Raw genomic sequence first — 22,060 nt, 5'->3', positions numbered from 1 at the left:
CCTGGCAACCCCTGCACCTGGGAGCTGCTTTCTGTATCCCTACAGTCCCTCTACCAGCACTTATGTCTGCACTTACCTTGCACTTGCCACCAGCTGGCCGTTTTTATTTTTTCTTATTTATTCTATTATCCCATGTACTGCACTTTCCCCTCTCCCTTCCCCCATGCACTTTTCCCTTTCCCCCTCCCCATGCACTTTTGCAAACTGAATGACACCTAGTAGGATCGCTGTCTCTCTTCCCTTTGTTCCCCCTCCCTTGCCTAGTCGCGCCTTGAAACACTTGTGTATAGGCGCGTTATAAATGCCATATCATATCATATCATATCATATCATTTCTTCTCTGTGGTCTTCTCAAGCGTATCCCAACCTTGGAAGCTGAATTCTGCTCCCGAGGATGATGGAGGAACCCTGCAACACAGACTACCACTGACCACATCGTCTTTCACTCTCAGCACATCTGGCTCAGACATTCAACTTGTGCACCTCAGAATCTTCACTAATCATCCTTCTCAAGAGTTTTGGAGGTCCCTGCTGCACCAGCGTGTAGTCACCGGTACCCAAGATTGTCATCAAGCAATGTGCACAGTCACCACCACTGGAAACCACAAAAAGCCTGCTGCAGAACTGCTTTTCTCGACCCAGCGAATTGTTCTGCTGATGGTCTGGTGCTGCTGGTGAGTCCTTTCTTTGCTTGAATCATTATTTCTTGGTTCAATCCTTATCATCAAATATCTCCTGTTGGTTTCACAGAACCAGAACACTAAAACTATGTATTGGGACACTTTTGCAAAAGGTAAAAGACTGCCAGAAATCCACAAACCTGTCCTCCCTTGGTCTCTTGTAAAATTTTCTGGCCAAGATATGAAAAATGTTTTTCTTACCTTTGATTGCATTTTCTCTCGTAATCTTTTGAAACTTTTACTACGTACCCGTTACATGTATTTTAAAAAGTTTGCGTAACTGCAGCTATTGTGTTTCCTCGCTTGCTTTGTTTTCTTATATGAATATTATATTTTTATTAACAGATACTGTAGGTGGACATTCTCTTATTTTGGTATTAATGAAAAGTGTGTACTGCACATGTTAACCAGCCCACTCTGCGTCCTGAGAGTTAGGCCAGGGCTGCTTGGACACACTGCCCCTTAGAGAGCCTGAAGATCTGGACTCCACGTCCGGAAAGTTAGGGCAGGGCTGCTTGGACACACTGCACTTAGAGAGAATGAAGATCCGGAAATAATCATTGGTGCCCCCAAGTCCGGAAGCCCTACCTAAAGACCGTGACCCCAGGGCTTAACAAAACTCTTCAAAAGACTTCCCTTCCTCCCAGCTTTGAGAAGGACCATGTGCTCGGTGGGCAATCACTCTCAGTCTCTGAGATTTATACTGTCCTCTCTTTCTTTCTTGGCCTTTCTTGGACAATGCTGTAATCCTCTTTGTCTCACATACACTCCTAGACACTCCTGCTAGGCACCCCTCGGTGTTCCAACAGAGACCAGGCAGCTCTGAAGCTAATTTGACACCACAGTGCTATCAGCTTTCCCTGCTTTAGGCAAGCTTCTCTCTCAAATTATTTCAGGCTTTATTTACACTTATTAGATTCTAGTCAGTCCTTAACTTGGTTCCTCCTCCTCCACTTCAGGAATCTTCCTTTAACCCAGGTTTTAAATGGTGTCACCCCCTCTACGTTTCATCCGCTTGTCCTCCTCTTCTCCACCCTTCCCCCAGATGTTCTCCTACTCCAACTCTGTTGTCTTCAGAGGCGTTGCTGGGGGGCGGGGGATGGGGCTGAGGGAGCTATAGCCCCTGGTCTTTTGGTTCTAGCCCCAGATAGATTCTCAGGGACTACAACCAAAAGGCTAGCTAGCCCCGAGTCTCAAAAATCCCGACATTAGCATATCCCGGATCTTTTCCAGACCTAGCAACACCCCTGGTTGTCTTTCATTCTCCTTTCTTTCTCCTTCCTCCTCTCTCCTCTGCTCCTCCGCACTCTTTGTTTTATCTCCACCGCCACCGCTCCGCTCCCTCTCCTCTTTTCCATGCTCCCTCTACACTCCTCCACCTTTTCAACTCCTCCTCTCGGCTCTGCCCTTCTTTCGTCCAGCTCCTAACCATTCTGCCTTTTTTCTTTTCTGCAGCCATCTCTCTGCCAGCTCTGCACTCCGACTTGTGACACCCACTCTTCCCCACTACTTGTGCTCTGCTTTTAAACGTCAGTAGGGCTGGAGCCGGAGCATGTAATTGTGTGATTGATTTCAGTTTGGTGAATGGTGTGAGGGCACTGGATGATTGAGTAATCCTCGGGTGACCTACCATTTCCCAGGAGGTTTGTGTTGCTTGTAATGCGCAACACGTTTTCCAGCAGCTCCAGTCACTGGAATGGGCCTCATTACAGGTTTGGCGGTATCCACCTGTTACCAGCACCTTGTCTGGCCGGAATTACCGCCACATTCCAAGTGCGGTAAATCTCCATTACATGGAGCACCATAGGACTTGATGGGGGAAATTCTGGTATTGCCGGCACCGGGCACAACGTGGTCCTCATGCCTACCTCCAGTTTCCAGTACATAACACTCGGGACTGAATGAAGTTTCAAAGAAAATCCAACCAGATTATGTATACAATTTAAATTCATGTAAGAGAGGTTAAGGGCCCGATTTACAGGATATCCGTGATTTTACAGAGTGTCAACATTTGGATTTTTACTGATTTAAATCAACTTGTTTGGGGCCGGGGTGACATTTTTCTATTCATTTTTCCCAAATATTTTTTTAAAGATATTTAATATGAATTTGTATTTAATGATGGTTTGTCATGAAATTCTTTGTGAGGATTAATGTGTAGTTGTGTAAGTACACACAAATGAGTTTTATATTTGTATGTATTGTTTCGTTAGTTTCCAGAATGTTATCTTTTTGGATCTGATTGATGATAATTTACCTTCCATTTATTGTTGCAATACATTTTGATTAAGTAATATTGATAATGTATCCAGTGGATAATAATGCTTCTGTATTTGTGTTTATGTCCCCCATGTGTCCCTTTTTTGGAATGCAAAGTACAGGCGAGCCAGCAGAGCTGCTATACCTGTAATGGTACAGTACTGGGGCTTCTCAGCAGAACCGACTTGCTTGTAATGTAACACGCCTGGCATTTCGCATTGTTAAGAACAGGGTCCTATATTTACATTCCAAGCACTGTCTATGCTCTGGCAACAATGCTGGCCTTTGTGGGGACTATTTGCAGAGTTAGAAAATGAAAAAATATGCATCAGCGCCCACTCTTTTAACAGTGGTCTTGGAGGGTGGTGTTTAATATATTTTAGAATTTTATTTTAGACAATAACATGAATGACCACAATAGCTGACCCAGATGGGCATATCTTATTTTCCCCCACATTAGTTCCGGGTGATGGTTAGTAAAGTGTATGTCCCTGTCTTTTGGAAAAGGTTGGGTTGAGTGCAGGGAATAGGCCGGAACAGGACGGAGCACGCTCTGACAAAACATTTCTTGCGACGCCCAGACACAGGGACCAGCACATGATTCTTCTAGGCTCTAGTGCCTCAATGAGCAGACAGCTTTCAGAAGACACTGGTAGGGAGCGAAAACAGTCTGCTCGTTACATTGCACACACAGGTAACTGTTTTCAGAAAACTCAGCACTGCCGGCAGAAACAGCTAAAACCTCACATATAGTGTTGCAGCTCTCAGACTAGTAGATATGTCCTGCAATTTACAGACATATCTTTATTAGGGTGAATTTTGTGACCAATCAAAACAGAAGAATCTGTTATTCACTCTAAAGGGCTTATTACTGAATCACTATAAGACATGTTTAACATTTAAAATTATGGCCATTAGGATGTTGCCATAATGCTCTTGCCTGTTATGCAAATTGCTAGGATTGGGTTCTATGAAGAGATACTCAACGTGTGGGAAATGGTTCTGGAAATGATATCCCAAATTTTCCACAAGTTGGGCAAACCGGATACGAAGCTTTAGTTAAAAATGAGATAAGACTTCTATCCTGGAACATACGAGGATACAATTCATTTTGTGAGGACTCTAGAAAACTCTATATTTTTCAGAATTGTGACCTCATGGTGTTCCAAGAAACTTTGATATCAGAATCCATTGGTGTAGATGGCTTTACCCTACATCAGCAGAATGCAGCCAACTCTGGAAAGGGCCGCCCGAGTGGTGGATTGTTAATTGCATGTAAAAAAGATGTCTTTAAATTCTCTAGTATGTTGTCAAATGATATCCAGGGTATTTTGGTGGTCAGACTACAGGGCAGAGCCAATGTGTCTGGGTCATATTGGATTGTGGACAATATTTACTGGTACCATGCCTTATTCCGGCAGCTACATTTCCAACATAGCCTCTCAGAACTATTGGTTGAGTTTTCTTCAAAATTTCCTTCAGATGACTTATTTATATAGGGGGATTTCAATTCACAATGCACTACAACTAAATCAATCACCTCTCAATATAAACATAAAAACATAAATGGGCAGGTTTGGTGCAACTTTATGTGGGAATGGGATCTCATGATGCTCAATGGTAACATTAAGGGTGATATCCCTAGTGCCCCCACCTGGCAAAGAGGAGTGGCTTTCTCGACTATCGACTGTATTTTTACATCAAAATCACTTTTCGAGAACTGTATTGAATTTATAGTGACTGAAGGAAATTTAAATGATCAGTCTATCCTGGAAGTGATTCATAGCTTTGAACGCAATCTTGAGTCTCTTTTTGATACTCACGATTTGTGCGTAAATAGTGGGAGAAATCATTTGGTCAAGTTTAAGAGGGGTGGTCAAATACTTACAAGTAAATTGGAAACCACTATAAATGAACTCTCTGCTCCACAATTAGCGACATATTGTCACCCAAGTACCTTTACTTTCTTTCTTTCTTTCACATTATCGAATGCGTGCGCAGACCCACGCAGGCACTTCCCCATCCAAAAGGATGACGTGCACCTACCCCACCAATCTTACACACAGCCCTCACATTCTCATAACTCCTCCCACCGCCCCGTCTGCTCCACAAAATCTAGCAGCACACTGCTCCTCTCCCTGCCTCTCACCCTGACTCCTCCCAGCAAAGCCTTCCCACTCAGTTCAGCCACTCCCAGCGCAGACAACCTTACCCTCATCAACTCTCTCTCCTCAACATGCCTCTCACACGCAAGCAAAAAATGTCCCACAGTCTCAGGCACCCCACACACTGCACAGTCCCTCGACTCACGTTTGTGCGATCTAAACTCCCCCAGCACTCGCCTTTTGAAGCCATGTAAGAAACATAAAAAAATGTTTGATCCATTAATTAAGAGAAGAAAAGGCACCACAGAAGTCAGAGGTCCATATTAAAAAAAATATATAAAAGATCATAATGAGTTTGAAGAAAAGGTGAGAGTCCTTCGCAACTCCCATAGAAACTGGATGAGGTCTCACAAGTTTATGATAAAGCAAAGAGAGGGGGAGGAGATGGTAAAAGCTATCTGCCTGAGGAATTCTAGAAACTTCTGGTCCATTGCAGGTTCCATGAAGTATTCTAATATCCACATGCAAGGCTCTGTAATTCAGGAAAGTTGCTGGATAGAACATTTTTACAAGGTGTATGGCCCATCAGCCATCCAAGGTCCCAAAATATAAATCAACTCAAATTGGTCCCAAATCTACACAGCTGAAGATGTGGAAGATCTGATAAAAACAATTGTCAGTATCTAGGGCGGCGGGGCCAAGTGGACTTAGCAACTCTATTCTAAAGTTAAATCCAACCTTGTGGGCCAGAGTTCTAAAAATTATTTTTAATAACATACTTACCAACAGGATCATCCCTGAGTCATGGAGAAAATCCATCATAATCCCCATTTATAAAAAAGGGGACAGGCTGGCTGCAACAAATTACAGACCTACCTCATTTCTTAATGCGGATGGCAAAATCTTTTCAGGATTAATTTTGGGGGAGTTAGAGAAATGGGCAGAGAGTGAAGTAATAGTCCCTAAACAACAGACAGGGTTTAGGAGGAGATTTTTGACCACTTTGAATACCCTAATCCTTACCTGTTTTGGCACAGAGTCCCTAGCAAAGGGGGGGGGGGTGCCTCTTTTCGGAGACTGGGTGGACCTTTCCCAGACTTTCGACACTATCAACAGAAACCTGCTTTGGCAAAAGCTGAAAAACTGGGGCCTCCGGATAATCTTTTGTCTATCTTAATTGGACTGCACCAAAGGTCTTCATTAAGAGTAAGAATTTCCAAATCAGACTCTCTGTCCCGGCCGGTGGCCATTGAGAGAGGAGTGTGTCAGGGATGTCTGAATGCCCCTTTCTCTTTATCCTTTACCTATCAGATTTGTCTCAGTGGTTGCGAGAGAGTGGCTTGGCTAGCCCTAAGATTGGTTGTATGAAAATAAATTGGTTAGCCTATGCGGATGATATTGTAGTCTTAGACTACACACAAGTTGGACTTCAGCGGCTAATAACCGCCCTTTCGGAATATGCAGTAATAAACAATTTGAAAATAAATCCAAACAAATCAAAAATAACAATCTTTAAACATCTGCTAAGAAAATGTAAACCTTTCTTATGGCAGCTGGACAAATCACCAATGTGTGTCGCCAAAGAAGTCACCTACTTGGGGAGTCAGCTTGCTGCCTTTCCAACTAAAGTCCATCTACTCAATACCATTGACTTAATAGCTATGAATCTAGGCTCCCAAAATCAAGAAGATCTACTTGCAATACTGCAATTTCTCAATTCTCCCAGTCTTGAAATGTTATATCGGTAAGGTGCTTCCGATTATCATCTGTGGTCTGAAATCCAATTTCCAAGCATTTGAGATTGACTGGGAAAAAGTAGAACCATTAACAAGAGAGACTACTTAGGTCGGATTGGCAACAAGTAGTGCATTTAATTTGGTTTTCATTGATGCACTTTTAGCTTGTTAGATCATTGTAAATTCAATTTGCAATTGGGGACAACAACTTAATTTCACAGGAAATATTGACTGTCCTTATTCCTGTGATGTTGTGTCTCCTACCTTTTTCTTATTCTTTTTTTCATTTTCCCTTATTTTCTTTTGGTTTCCTTTTTTCCTTTTCCTTTCTCTTGGTTGTATAAGTCTGTTGGAATTTATAATAATTTCTATTACTTTTGAGATTGGAATTTGGTTTTGTGCAATATGTTTGTGATTTATAATTGTATTATGCACTTTATGTTCACTTTATCTTACAGTATGCTTACTAGATCAATATGCACTTTAATTGGAGTTATCCAAGATTGATTGTCCGATTTTATGCTGTTTTATCACGATCTCACCATTATGTTTAATGTTATTAGATATATATATAATAAAGATTGACTGATTTTATATGATCCTTGGCCTGGCCTATCCCCTCATTGAGCTCCTACATTGAGAGCAATGTATCCCGCTTGATTCTTCAGCGGTTGGATTCATGTGACCCTTTTTTCTCTTTTGTCAATGGTTCTGTTACTCCCCTGGGTCTACGTGGTTGGGGACGCCTATTCTTGTTTACATGGGAAAAAGTAGAAGGCAAAATGTGGCGAAGAACCTTTGCTCTACCGAACTGCCTGCCCATCGCGTGTATAAAATATGAGCTAGGTCTTACCTTTCTGTTAGCATCGATGGAGTGGAAATGGGTTACCACATAAAGGTTAATATTAGACCCTCCCAAACTATTTCTATATGAGGAACTGAAAGTTTCTATGAATAACTCGAACAATCTATTCTTGAATACGTTAAGATCAAAATGTGAGGCCATACTATCTGACTCAGACAGCTCCATATAGACTTTGCTGCAAAATCCCTTGAAAGTAAAGGAGAGAATGAAATGCATGGACTGGATCAGGACGATAGGGAAAACGAGAATGGCTAAGCTATCCTCGTCTCTCAATGTAACAGACAAACCCAGGTCCTTCTTACCAACCTATCTAAAGAAGTTTCCTGATCCCTTTATGCAGACACTTTTCTTGAGACTCTGATTAAACATCCTACCAACATTGGAAATTCAGCATATGAGAGACAAAGAAAAGTGTCAAATATATGTGATAAATGTGACAAATTGGAAATACAGTCATTCTACCATCTCTTATCTGAGGGTACGGGGACATTAAACCAGAGATTGTCGCGATTTACCTATGATGTTCGATCATTAGATTCATCTATGTTCTGGCAAAGACCCTCCTCAGGAAATTACATTTTCTCATGACAGAGGTGGTGTGCCTCCTTAAAGAACTGAATTTATTTGGGAGAAAGGAGATGGTGCCTGATGAAATTTGAAAAGTGTTTGAGACTTTGATTCTTATATTTCTTGTTATTGCTTCTGGTTTCTGGTTTTTATTTGTTTCCCTTATGTGTTCTATTTTTTCTTCTTTTTTCCCTTTTTTTCTGATCCTTTTTTTGGAATCGTGTTTCTTTTCCACCTTTCCATTTTAAATTTCTTTTTTTTCTTCTTTTCTTTTATAATTCTTAAATTGATTTTCGTTGAAATGTATTTGTTTTTGTTCTAAATGTTATCATTGAGTCTTAATGGTATGTGGAAAAGTGCCGTTTTCTTTTGGCTAATACACAATAAAAATAAATTTAAAAAAACATAGGGGTCGATTCATGGAATTAATGTGCGCCGAAAATTCCCGCGCAGAGGTGCCAAAACGTGCGAATTGCAGGAAAAGTGCGAAAATCGCAGTGCAAGTGCGAAAATCGCAGGAAAACCAGCGCACAGCGATTCATGGAAGTCCGTGCGCGAGAAAAACATTGGATGTGCGCTAAAAATGTGCGCCGCACACGCCGGTGCACTGGTCATCCAACAGCGTGCGCCACGGCCACTGCGAAATCGCACATAGCGCGGCGCACATCACAAAAGTAGGCGGAACACGGGGCATAACACTCGGAATGCGGAACAACGCGTGAAAATATGGGCGTCACGGGGGAAGTAGAGGAGGCAAGTGCGCGGAACGCACAGACGCTCGCCTACAACCCGTATTCATGGAATCGAATAGGGCAAACCAGCGCACGGTCAAAGATGCGCACAGGGCCAAACAAGTACGCCACAAGAAATCAGGCGGTAGCGCCCCTACGACTGAAAAAAATGTGCGCCAAAATGTGCGCTAACAAAAAGCACCCATATACAGTCATGATGAATGGCCTCTAGGACAAATGAGGTGCAAAGGGGCACCGACAAACACGGACACCCGCTGTGTGAAAAATAGCGTGTGCGCGTGTTCCTGGGTGCGCGGGAAGTTCCACACGCGATTAGCCTGGGTACGTGTACTTCGGGGTGTGCGGGAAGTTCCACACGCGATTAGCCTGGGTACGTGTACTACGGGGTGCGCGGGAAGTTCCACACGCGATTGGCCTGGGTAGGTGGGGGTGCGTGGGAAGTTCCACACGCGATTGGCCTGGGTACGTGTACTACGGGGTGCGCGGGAAGTTCCACACGCGATTGGCCTGGCTAGGTGGGGGTGCGCGGGAAGTTCCACACGCGATTGGCCTGGGTATGTGTACTTCGGGGTGCGCGGGAAGTTCCACACGCGATTGGCATGGGTACGTGTATTCCGATGTGCGCGGAAGATTCACACGCGATTTCTGCAGGGTACGTGTATTTCGGTGGTGCCGGGGAATGCTACACGTGATTTGGCCATGTGGGTCCCCCCAGGTGTTCCCTCTACACCCTCCACGGCCCTTGCAGGCAGCCCACACCACAGGGTACTACCCTGCACCCCTGCTCATGTCCCACAGGCAACCCATCCACCATGGCCATGCCCACCAGCCAACCCACATGTCACCTTGCACTACTGATCACCAACACATGTCTCCCACCACCCCCACCCCCCAGCCACCAGGGGCAGCCTCCACCAGGCCCCCACTCATGTCCCCTATTACCCCCACCCCACAGCACTGCAGGGGCAGCCTCCACCAGGCCCCCACTCATGTCTCCCACCAGCCCCACCCCCCAGCAGTGCAGGGGCAGCCTCCACCAGGCCCCCACTCATGTCTCCCACCACCCCCACCCCCCAGCCACCAGGGGCAGCCTCCACCAGGCCCCCACTCATGTCTCCCACCACCCTCACACCCAGCAGTGCAGGGGCAGCCTCCACCAGGCCCCCACTCATGTCTACCACCACCCCCACCCCCCAGCCACCAGGGGCAGCCTCCACCAGGCCCTCACTCATGTATCCCACCACCCCCAACCCCCAGCAGTGCAGGGGCAGCCTCCACCAGGCCCCCACTCATGTCTACCACCACCCACACCCCCCAGCCACCAGGGGCAGCCTGCACCAGGCCCCCACTCATGTCTCCCACCACCCCCACCCCCCAGCAGTGCAGGGGCAGCCTCCACCAGGCCCCCACTCATGTCTACCACCACCCCCACCCCCCAGCAGTGCAGGGGCACCGTCCACAAGGCCCCCACTCATGTCTCCCACCACCCCCACCCCCCAGCCACCAGGGGCACCCTCCACCAGGCCCCCACTCATGTCCAACTCATGTCTCCCACCACCCTCACCCCCCAGCCACCAGGGGCAGCCTCCACCAGGCCCCCACTCATGTCTCCCGCCACCCCCACCCCCCAGCCACCAGGGGCAGCCTCCACCAGGCCCACACTCATGTCTCCCACCACCCCCACCCCCCAGCCACCAGGGGCAGCCTCCACCAGGCCCCCACTCATGTCTCCCACCACCCCCACCCCCCAGCAGTGCAGGGGCAGTCTCCACCAGCCCCCCACTCATGTCTACAACCACCCCCAGCCACCAGGGGCAGCCTCCACCAGGCCCCCACTCATATCTCGCACCATCCCACCCCCCAGCAGTGCAGGGGTAGCCTCCACCAGGCCCCCACTCATGTCTCCCACCACCCCCACCCCCCAGCCACCAGGGGCAGCCTCCACCAGGCCCCCACTCATGTCTCCCACCACCCCCAGCCCCCAGCAGTGCAGGGGCAGCCTCCACCAGGCCCACACTCATGTCTACCACCACCCCCATCCCCCAGCCACCAGGGGTAGCCACCAACAGGCCCCCACTCATGTCTCCCACCACCCCAACCCCCCAGCAGTGCAGGGGCAGCCTCCACCAGGCCCCCACTCATGTCTCCCACCACCCCCACCCCCAGCCACCAGGGGCAGCCTCCACCAGGCCCCCACTCATGTCTCCCACCACCCCCACCCCCCAGCAGTGCAGGGGCAGCCTCCACCAGGCCCCCACTCATGTCTACCACCACCCCCACCCCCCAGCCACCAGGGGCAGCCTCCACCAGGCCCCCACTCATGTCTCCCACCACCCCCACCCCCCAGCAGTGCAGGGGCAGCCTCCACCAGGCCCCCACTCATGTCTACCACCACCCCCACCCCCCAGCCACCAGGGGCAGCCGCCACCAGGCCCCCACTCATGTCTCCCACCACCCCCACACCCCAGCAGTGCAGGGGCAGCCTCCACCAGGCCCCCACTCATGTCTACCACCACCCCCACCCCCCAGCCACGAGGGGCAGACTCCACCAGGCCCCCACTCATGTCAACCACCCCCCCACCCCCCAGCAGTGCAGGGGCAGCCTCCACCAGGCCCCCACCAATGTCCCCTATTACCCCCACCCCCCAGCAGTGCAGGGGCAGCCTCCACCAGGCCCCCACTCATGTCTACCACCACCCCCACCCCCCAGCCACCAGGGGCAGCCTCCACCAGGCCCCCACTCATGTCTCCCACCACCCCCACCCCTCAGCAGTGCAGGGGCAGCCTCCACCAGGCCCCCACTCATGTCTACCACCACCCCCACCCCCCAGCAGTGCAGGGGCACCCTCCACCAGGCCCCCACTCATGTCTCCCACTACTCCCACCCCCCAGCCACCAGGGGCACCCTCCACCAGGCCCCCACTCATGTCCAACTCATGTCTCCCACCACCCTCACCCCCCAGCCACCAGGGGCAGTTCCACCAGGCCCCCACCCATGTCTCCCACCACACCCACCCCCAGCCACCAGGGGCAGCCTCCACCAGGCCCACACTCATGTCTCCCACCCCCTCCACCCCCCAGCAGTGCAGGGGCAGCCTCCACCTGGCCCCCACTCATGTCTACCACCACCCCCACCCCCCAGCCACCAGGGGCAGCCTCCACCAGGCCCCCACTCATGTCTCCCACCCCCCCCATCCCCCAGCAGTGCAGGGGCAGCCTCCACAAGGCCCCCACTCATGTCTACCACCACCCCCACCCCCCAGCAGTGTAGGGGCACCCTCCACCAGGCCCCCACTCATGTCTCCCACCACCCCCACCCCCCAGCCACCAGGGGCACCCTCCACCAGGCCCCCACTCATGTCCAACTCATGTCTCAACCACCCTCACCCCCCAGCCACCAGGGGCAGCCTCCACCAGACCCCCACTCATGTCTCCCACCACCCCCACCCCCCAGCCACCAGGGGCAGCTTCCACCAGACCCCCACTCATGTCTCCCACCACCCCCACCCCCCAGCAGTGCAGGGGCAGCCTCCACCAGGCCCCCACTCAGGTCTACCACCACCCCCACCCCCCAACCACCAGGGGCAGCCTCCACCAGGCCCCCACTCATGTCTCCTACCACCCCCACCCCCCAGCAGTGCAGGGGCAGCCTCCACCAGGCCCCCACTCATGTCTCCCACCACCCCCACCCCCCAGCAGTGCAGGGGCAGCCCCCACCAGGCCCCGACTCATGTCCCCTATTACCCCCACCCCCAGCCACCAGGGCAGCCTCCACCAGGCCCCCACTCATGTCTCCCACCACCCCCACCCCCCAGCAGTGCAGGGGCAGCCTCCACCAGGCCCCCACTCATGTCTCCCACCACCCCCACCCCCCAGCCACCAGGCCCACACTCATGTCTCCCACCACCCCCACCCCCCAGCCACCAGGGGCAGCCTCCACCAGGCCCCCACTCATGTCTCCCACCACCCCCACCCCCCAGCAGTGCAGGGGCAGCCTCCACCAGGCCCCCACTCATGTCTACCACCACCCCCACCCCCCAACCGCCAGGGGCAGCCTCCACCAGGCCCCCACTCATGTCTCCCACCACCCCCACCCCCCAGCAGTGCAGGGGCAGCCTCCACCAGGCCCCCACTCATGTCTCCCACCACCCCCACCCCCCAGCAGTGCAGGGGCAGCCCCCACCAGTCCCCCACTCATGTCCCCTATTACCCCCACCCCCCCAGCCACCAGGGGCAGCCTCCACCAGCCCCCCACTCATCTCTCCCACCACCCCCACCCCCCAGCAGTGCAGGGGCAGGCTCCACCAGGCCCCCACTCATGTCTCCCACCACCCCCACCCCCCAGCCACCAGGGGCAGCCTCCACCAGGCCCACACTCATGTCTCCCACCACCCCCACCCCCCAGCAGTGCAAGGGCAGCCTCCACCAGGCCCCCACCCATGTCTAACACCACCCCCACCCCCCAGCCACCAGGGGCAGCCTCCACCAGGCCCCCACTCATGTCTACCACCACCCCCACCCCCCAGCAGTGCAGGGGCAGCCTCCACCAGGCCCCCACTCATGTCTACCACCACTCCCACCCCCCAGCCACCAGGGGCAGCCTCCACCTTGCCCCTACTCATGTCTTCCACCACCCCCACCCCCAGCAGTGCAGGGGCAGCCTCCACCAGGCCCCCACTCATGTCTACCACCACCCCCACCCCCCAGCCACCAGGGGCAGCTTCCACCAGGCCCCCACTCATGTCTCCCACCACCCCCACCCCCCAGTAGTGCAGGGGGAGCCTCCACAAGGCCCCCCACTCATGTCCCCTATTACCCCCACCCCCCAGCAGCGTAGGGGCAGCCTCCACCAGGCCCCCACTCATGTCTACCACCACCCCCACCCCCCAGCCACCAGGGGCAGCCTCCACCAGGCACCCACTCATGTCTCCCACCACCCCCACCCCCCAGCAGAGCAGGGGCAGCCTCCACCAGGCTCCCACTCATGTCTACCACCACCCCCAACCCCCAGCACTGCAGGGGCACCCTCCACCAGGACCCCACTCATGTCTCCCACCACCCCCACCCCCCAGCCACCAGGGGCACCCTCCACCAGGCCCCCACTCATGTCCAACTCATGTCTCCCACTACCCTCACCCCCCAGCCACCAGGGGCAGCCTCCACCAGGCCCCCACTCATGTCCCCCACCACCCCCACCCCCCAGCCACCAGGGGCAGCCTCCACCAGGCCCACACTCATGTCTCCCACCACCCCCACCCCCAAGCCACCAGGGGCAGCCTCCACCAGGCCCCCACTCATGTCTCCCACCACCCCCACCCCCCAGCAGTGCAGGGGCAGCCTCCACCAGGCCCCCACTCATGTCTACCACCACCCCACCCCCCAGCCACCAGGGGCAGCCTCCACCAGGCCCCCACTCATGTCTCCCACCACCCCCACCCCCCATCAGTGCAGGGGCAGCCTCCACCAGGCCCCCACTCATGTACTCATGTCTACCACCACCCCCACCCCCCAGCCACCAGGGGCAGCCTCCACCAGGCCCCCACTCATGTCTCCCACTACCCCCACCCCCAAGCAGTGCAGGGGCAGCCTCCACCAGGCCCCCACTCATGTCTCCCACCACCCCCACCCCCAGCAGTGCAGGGGCAGCCTCCACCAGGCCCCCACTCATGTCTCCCACCACCCCCACCCCCCAGCAGTGCAGGGGCAGCCTCCACCAGGCCCCCACTCATGTCTCCCACCACCCCCACCCCCCAGCCACCAGGGGCACCCTCCACCAGGCCCCAACTCATGTCCAACTCATGTCTCCCACCACCCTCACCCCCAAGCCACCAGGGGCAGCCTGCACCAGGCCCCCACTCATGTCTACCCCCACCCACCAGCCACCAGGGGCAGCCTCCACCAGGCCCCCACTCATGTCTCCCACCACCCCCACCCCCAGCATTGCAGGGGCAGCCTCCACCAGGCCCCCACTCATGTCTACCGCCACCCCCACCCCCCAGCCACCAGGGGCAGCCTCCACCAGGCCCCCACTCATGTCTCCCACCACCCCCACCCCCCAGCAGTGCAGGGGCAGCCTCCACCTGGCCCCCACTCATGTCTCCCACCACCCCCACCCCCCAGCAGTGCAGGGGCAGCCCCCACCAGGCCCCTACTCATGTCCGCTATTACCCCCACCCCCCAGCCACCAGGGGCAGCCTCCACCAGGCCCCCACTCATGTCTCCCACCACCCCCACCCCCCAGCAGTGCAGGGGCAGCCTCCACCAGGCCCCCACTCATGTCTACCCCCACCCCCCAGCCACCAGGGGCAGCCTCCACCAGGCCCCCACTCATGTCTCCCACCACCTCCACCCCCCAGCCACCAGGGGCAGCCTCCACCAGGCCCCTACACATGTCTCCCACCACCCCCACCCTCCAGCAGTGCAGGGGCAGCCTCCACCAGGCCCCCACTCATGTCTACCACCACCCCCACCCCCCAGCAGTGCAGGGGCACCCTCCACCAGGCTCCCACTCATGTCTCCCACTACCCCCACCCCCCAGCCACCAGGGGCACCCTCCACCAGGCCCCCACTCATGTCTCCCACCACCCCCACCCCCCAGCAGTGCAGGGGCAGCCTCCACCAGGCCCCCACTCATGTCTACCACCACCCCCACCCCCAAGCCACCAGGGGCAGCCTGCACCAGGCCCCCACTCATGTCTACCCCCACCCACCAGCCACCAGGGGCAGCCTCCACCAGGCCCCCACTCATGTCTCCCACCACCCCCACCCCCAGCATTGCAGGGGCAGCCTCCACCAGGCCCCCACTCATGTCTACCGCCACCCCCACCCCCCAGCCACCAGGGGCAGCCTCCACCAGGCCCCCACTCATGTCTCCCACCACCCCCACCCCCCAGCAGTGCAGGGGCAGCCTCCACCTGGCCCCCACTCATGTCTCCCACCACCCCCACCCCCCAGCAGTGCAGGGGCAGCCCCCACCAGGCCCCTACTCATGTCCGCTATTACCCCCACCCCCCAGCCACCAGGGGCAGCCTCCACCAGGCCCCCACTCATGTCTCCCACCACCCCCACCCCCCAGCAGTGCAGGGGCAGCCTCCACCAGGCCCCCACTCATGTCTACCCCCACCCCCCAGCCACCAGGGGCAGCCTCCACCAGGCCCCCACTCATGTCTCCCACCACCTCCACCCCCCAGCCACCAGGGGCAGCATCCACCAGGCCCCTACACATGTCTCCCACCACCCCCACCCTCCAGCAGTGCAGGGGCAGCCTCCACCAGGCCCCCACTCATGTCTACCACCACCCCCACCCCCCAGCAGTGCAGGGGCACCCTCCACCAGGCTCCCACTCATGTCTCCCACTACCCCCACCCCCCAGCCACCAGGGGCACCCTCCACCAGGCCCCCACTCATGTCTCCCACCACCCCCACCCCCCAGCAGTGCAGGGGCAGCCTCCACCAGGCCCCCACTCATGTCTACCACCACCCCCACCCCCCAGCCACCAGGGGCAGCCTCCACCAGGCCCCCACTCATGTCTCCCACCACCCCCACCCCCCAGCAGTGCAGGGGCAGCCTCCATCTGGCCCCCACTCATGTCTCCCACCACCCCCACCCCCCAGCAGTGCAGGGGCAGCCCCCACCAGGCCCCCACTCATGTCCGCTATTACCCCCACCCCCCAGCCACCAGGGGCAGCCTCCACCAGGCCCCCACTCATGTCTCCCACCACCCCAACCCCCCAGCAGTGCAGGGGCAGCCTCCACCAGGCCCCCACTCATGTCTACCACCACCCCCACCCCCCAGCCACCAGGGGCAGCCTCCACCAGGCCCCCACTCATGTCTCCCACAACCCCCACCGCCCAGCAGTGCAGGGGCAGCCTCCACCAGGCCCCCACTCATGTCTCCCACCACCCCCACCCCCCAGCCACCAGGGGCAGCCTCCACCAGGCCCCCACTCATGTCTCCCACCACCCCCACCCCCCAGCAGTGCAGGGGCAGCCTCCACCAGGCCCCCACTCATGTCTACCACCACCCCCACCCCCCAGCCACCAGGGGCAGCCTCCAGCAGGCCCCCACTCATGTCTCCCACCACCTCCACCCCCCAGCCACCAGGGGCAGCCTCCACCAGGCCCCCACACATGTCTCCCACCACCCCCACCCCCCAGCAGTGCAGGGGCAGCCTCCACCAGGCCCCCACTCATGTCTACCACCACCCCACCCCCCAGCAGTGCAGGGGCACCCTCCACCAGGCTCCCACTCATGTCTTCCACTACCCCCACCCCCCAGCCACCAGGGGCACCCTCCACCAGGCCCACACTCATGTCCAACTCATGTCTCCCACCACCCTCACCCCCCAGCCACCAGGGGCAGCCTCCACCAGGCCCCCACTCATCTCTCCCACCACCCCCTTCCACCAGTGGCAGCCTCCACCACACTCATGTCTCCCACCACCCCCACCCCCCAGCCACCAGGGGCAGCCTCCACCAGGCCCCCACTCATGTCTCTCACCACCCCCACCCCCCAGCAGTGCAGGGGCAGCCTCCACCAGGCCCCCACTCATATCTACCACCACCCCCACCCCCCAGCCACCAGGGGAAGCCTCCACCAGGCCCCCACTCATGTCTCCCACCACCCCCACCCCCCAGCAGTGCAGGGGCAGCCACCACCAGGCCCCCACTCATGTCCCCTATTACCCCACCCCCAGCAGTGCAGGGGCAGCCTCCACCAGGCCCCCACTCATGTCTACCACCACCCCCACCCCTCAGCCACCAGGGGCAGCCTCCACCAGGCCCCCACTCATGTCTCCCACCACCCCACCCACCAGCAGTGCAGGGGCACCCTCCACCAGGCCCCCACTCATGTCTCCCAGCACCCCCATCCCCCAGCCACCAGTGGCACCCTCCACCAGGCCCCCACTCATGTCCAACTCATGTCTCCCACCACCCTCACCCCCCAGCCACCAGGGGCAGCCTCCACCAGGCCCCCACTCATGTCTCTCAGCACCCCCACCCCCCAGCCACCAAGGGCAGCCTCCACCAGGCCCATACTCATGTCTCCCACCACCCCCACCCCCCAGCAACCAGGGGCAGCCTCCACCAGGCCCCCACTCATGTCTACCACCACCCCCACCCCCAGCCACCAGGGGCAGCCTCCACCAGGCCCCCACTCATGTCTCCCACCACCCCCGCCCCCAGCATTGCAGAGGCAGTCTCCACCAGGGCCCCCTCATGTCTCCCACCACCCCCACCCCCCAGCAGTGCAGGGGCAGCCTCCACCAGGCCCCCACTCATGTCTACCACCGCCCCACCCCCCAGCAGTGCAGGGGCACCCTCCACCAGGCCCCCACGCATGTCTCCCATCACCCCCACCCCCCAGCCACCAGGAGCACCCTCCACCAGGCCCCCACTCATGTCCAACTCATGTCTCCCACCACCCCCACCCCCCAGCCACCAGGGGCAGCCTCCACCAGGCCCCCACTCATGTCTACCACCACCCCCACCCCCCAGCCACCAGGGGCAGCCTCCACCAGGCCCCCACTCATGTCTCCCACCACCCCCACCCCCAGCAGTGCAGGGGCAGCCTCCACCAGGCCCCCACTCATGTCCCCTATTACCCCCACCCCCCAGCAGTGCAGGGGCAGCCTCCACCAGGCCCCCACTCATGTCTACCACCACCCCTACCCCCCAGCCACCAGGGGCAGCCTCCACCAGGCCCCCACTCATGTCTCCCACCACCCCCACCCCCCAGCAGTGCAGGGGCAGCCTCCACCAGGACCCCACTCATGTCTAACACACCCCCACCCCCCAGCAGTGCAGGGGCACCCTCCACCAGGCCCCCACTCATGTCTCCCACCCCCCCCACCTCCCAGCCACCAGGGGCACCCTCCACCAGGCCCCCACTCATGTCCAACTCATGTCTCCCACCACCCTCACCCCCCAGCCACCAGGGGCAGCCTCCACCAGGCCCCCACTCATGTCTCCCACCGCCCTCACCCCCCAGCCACCAGAGGCAGCCTCCACCAGGCCCACACACATGTCTCCCACCACCCCCACCCCCCAGCCACCAGGGGCAGCCTCCACCAGGCCCCCACTCATGTCTCCCACCACCCCCACCCCCCAGCCACCAGGGGCAGCCTCCACCAGGCCCCCACTCATGTCTACCACCACCCCCACCCCCCGCCACCAGGGGCAGCCTCCACCAGGCCCACACTCATGTCTCCCACCACCCCCACCCCCCAGCCAGCAGGGGCAGCCTCCACCAGGCCCCCACTCATGTCTCCCACCACCCCCACCCCCCAGCAGTGCAAGGGCAGCCTCCACCAGGCCCCCACTGATGTCTACCACCACCCCCACCCCCCAGCCACCAGGGGCAGCCTCCACCAGGCCCCCACTCATGTCTCCCACCACCCCCACCCCCCAGCAGTGCAGGGGCAGCCTCCACCAGGCCCCCACTCATGTCTACCACCACCCCCACCCCCCAGCAGTGCAGGGGCACCCTCCACCAGGCCCCCACTCATGTCACCCACCACCCCCACCCCCCAGCCACCAGGGGCACCCTCCACCAGGCCACCACTCATGTCCAACCCATGTCGCCCACCACCCCCACCCCCCAGCCACCAGGGGCAGCCTCCACCAGGCCCCCACTCATGTCTACCACCACCCCCACCCCCCGCCACCAGGGGCAGCCTCCACCAGGCCCACACTCATGTCTCCCACCACCCCCACCCCCCAGCCAGCAGGGGCAGCCTCCACCAGGCCCCCACTCATGTCTCCCACCACCCCCACCCCCCAGCAGTGCAAGGGCAGCCTCCACCAGGCCCCCACTGATGTCTACCACCACCCCCACCCCCCAGCCACCAGGGGCAGCCTCCACCAGGCCCCCACTCATGTCTCCCACCACCCCCACCCCCCAGCAGTGCAGGGGCAGCCTCCACCAGGCCCCCACTCATGTCTACCACCACCCCCACCCCCCAGCAGTGCAGGGGCACCCTCCACCAGGCCCCCACTCATGTCACCCACCACCCCCACCCCCCAGCCACCAGGGGCACCCTCCACCAGGCCACCACTCATGTCCAACCCATGTCGCCCACCACCCTCACCCCCTGCCACCAGGGGCAGCCTCCACCAGGCCCCCACTCATGTCTCCCACCACCCCCACCCCCCAGCCACCAGGGGCAGCCTCCACCAGGCCCACTCTCATGTCTCCCACCACCCCCACCCCCCAGCCACCAGGGGCAGCCTCCACCAGGCCCCTACTCATGTCTCCCACCACCCCCACCCCACAGCAGTGCAGGGGCAGACTCCACCAGGCCCCCACTCTTGTCTACCACCACCCCCACCCCCCAGCCACCAGGGGCAGCCTCCTCACGGCCCCCACTCATTTCTCCCACCACCCCCACCCCCAGCAGTGCAGGGGCAGCCTCCACCAGGCCCCCACTCATGACTACCACCACCCCCACCCCCCAGCCACCAGGGGCAGCCTCCACCAGGCCCCCACTCATATCTCCCACTACCCCCACCCCCCAGCAGTGCAGGGGCAGCCTCCACCAGGCCCACACTCATGTCTGATACCACCCCCACCCCCCAGCCACCAGTGGCAGCCTCCACCAGGCTCCCACTCATGTCTCCCACCACCCCCACCCCCCAGCAGTGCAGGGGCAACCTGCGCCAGGCCCCCACTCATGTCTCCCACCACCCCCACCACCCAGCAGTGCAGGGGCAGCCTCCACCAGGCCCCCACTCATGTCTACCACCACCCCCACCCCCCAGCAGTGCAGGGGCACCCTCCACCATGCCCCCACTCATGTCTCCCACCACCCCCACCACCCCCACCCCCCAGCCACCAGGGGCACCCTCCACCAGGCCCCCACTCATGTCCAACTCAAGTCTCCCACCACCCTCACCCCCCAGCCACCAGGGGCAACCTCCACCAGGCCCCCACTCATGTCTCCCACCACCCCCACCCCCCAGCCACCAGGGGCAGCCTCCACCAGGCCCATACTCATGTCTCCTACCACCCCCACCCCCCAGCCACCAGGGGCAGCCTCCACCAGGCCCCCACTCATGTCTCCCACCACCCCCACCCACCAGCAGTGCAGGGGCAGCCTCCACCAGGCCCCCACTCATGTCTACCACCACCCCCACCCCCCAGCCACCAGGGGCAGCCTCCACCAGGCCCCCACTCATGTCTCCCACCACCCCCACCCCCCCAGCAGTGCAGGGGCAGCCTCCACCAGGCCCCCACTCATGTCTACCACCACCCCAACCCCCAGCCACCAGGGGCAGCCTCCACCAGGCCCCCACTCATGTCTCCCACCACCCCCACCCCCCCAGCAGTGCAGGGGCAGCCTCCCCAGGCCCCCACTCATGTCTCCCACCACCCCACCCCCCAGCAGTGCAGGGGCAGCCCCCACCACGCCCCCACTCATGTCCCCTATTACCCCCACCCCCCAGCCACCAGGGGCAGCCTCCACCTGGCCCCCACTCATGTCTCCCACCACCCCTACCCCCCAGCAGTGCAAGGGCAGCCTCCACCAGGCCCCCACTCATGTCTACCACCACCCCCGCCCCTCAGCCACCAGGGACAGCCTCCACCAGGCCCCCACTCATGTCTCCCACCACCCCCACCCCCCAGCAGTGCAGGGGCAGCCTCCACCAGGCCCCCACTCATGTCTCCCACCACCCCCACCCCCCAGCCACCAGGGGCAGCCTCCACCAGGCCCCCACTCATGTCTCCCACCACCCCCACCCCCCAGCAGTGCAGGGGCAGCCTCCACCAGGCCCCCACTCATGTCTCCCACCACCCCCACCCCCCAGCAGTGCAGGGGCAGCCTCCACCAGGCCCCCACTCATGTCTCCCACCACCCCCACCACCCAGCAGTGCAGGGGCAGCCTCCACCAGGCCCACACTCATGTCTCCCACCACCCCCACCCCCCAGCCACCAGGGGCAGCCTCCACCAGGCCCCCACTCATGTCTCCCACCACCCCCACCCCCCAGCAGTGCAGGGGCAGCCTCCACCAGGCCCCCACTCATGTCTACCACCACCCCCACCCCCCAGCAGTGCAGGGGCACCCTCCACCAGGCCCCCGCTCATGTCTACCAC

At 58.6% G+C, this 22,060-nt stretch overlaps 1 long non-coding RNA gene across 1 annotated transcript in view; it reads left to right on the top strand.

The window, feature by feature from the left end:
* The first annotated feature begins 358 nt into the window (after positions 1–358).
* The window catches only part of LOC138471686 (uncharacterized), an 87,228-nt gene continuing 65,526 nt past the window's right edge, over positions 359–22,060 (top strand). The window contains exon 1 of the long non-coding RNA XR_011268490.1: positions 359–674. This is a non-coding gene — a long non-coding RNA (uncharacterized lncRNA). The remainder of the gene's footprint in view (positions 675–22,060) is intronic.

The sequence above is a fragment of the Ambystoma mexicanum genome, chromosome 8, assembly GCF_040938575.1.
Source record: "Ambystoma mexicanum isolate Mex_15411 chromosome 8, UKY_AmexF1_1, whole genome shotgun sequence".
NCBI lineage: Eukaryota > Metazoa > Chordata > Amphibia > Caudata > Ambystomatidae > Ambystoma > Ambystoma mexicanum.
The sequence above is the reverse complement of the archived record's forward strand: the minus strand, read 5'-3'. Positions and strand labels throughout refer to the sequence as shown.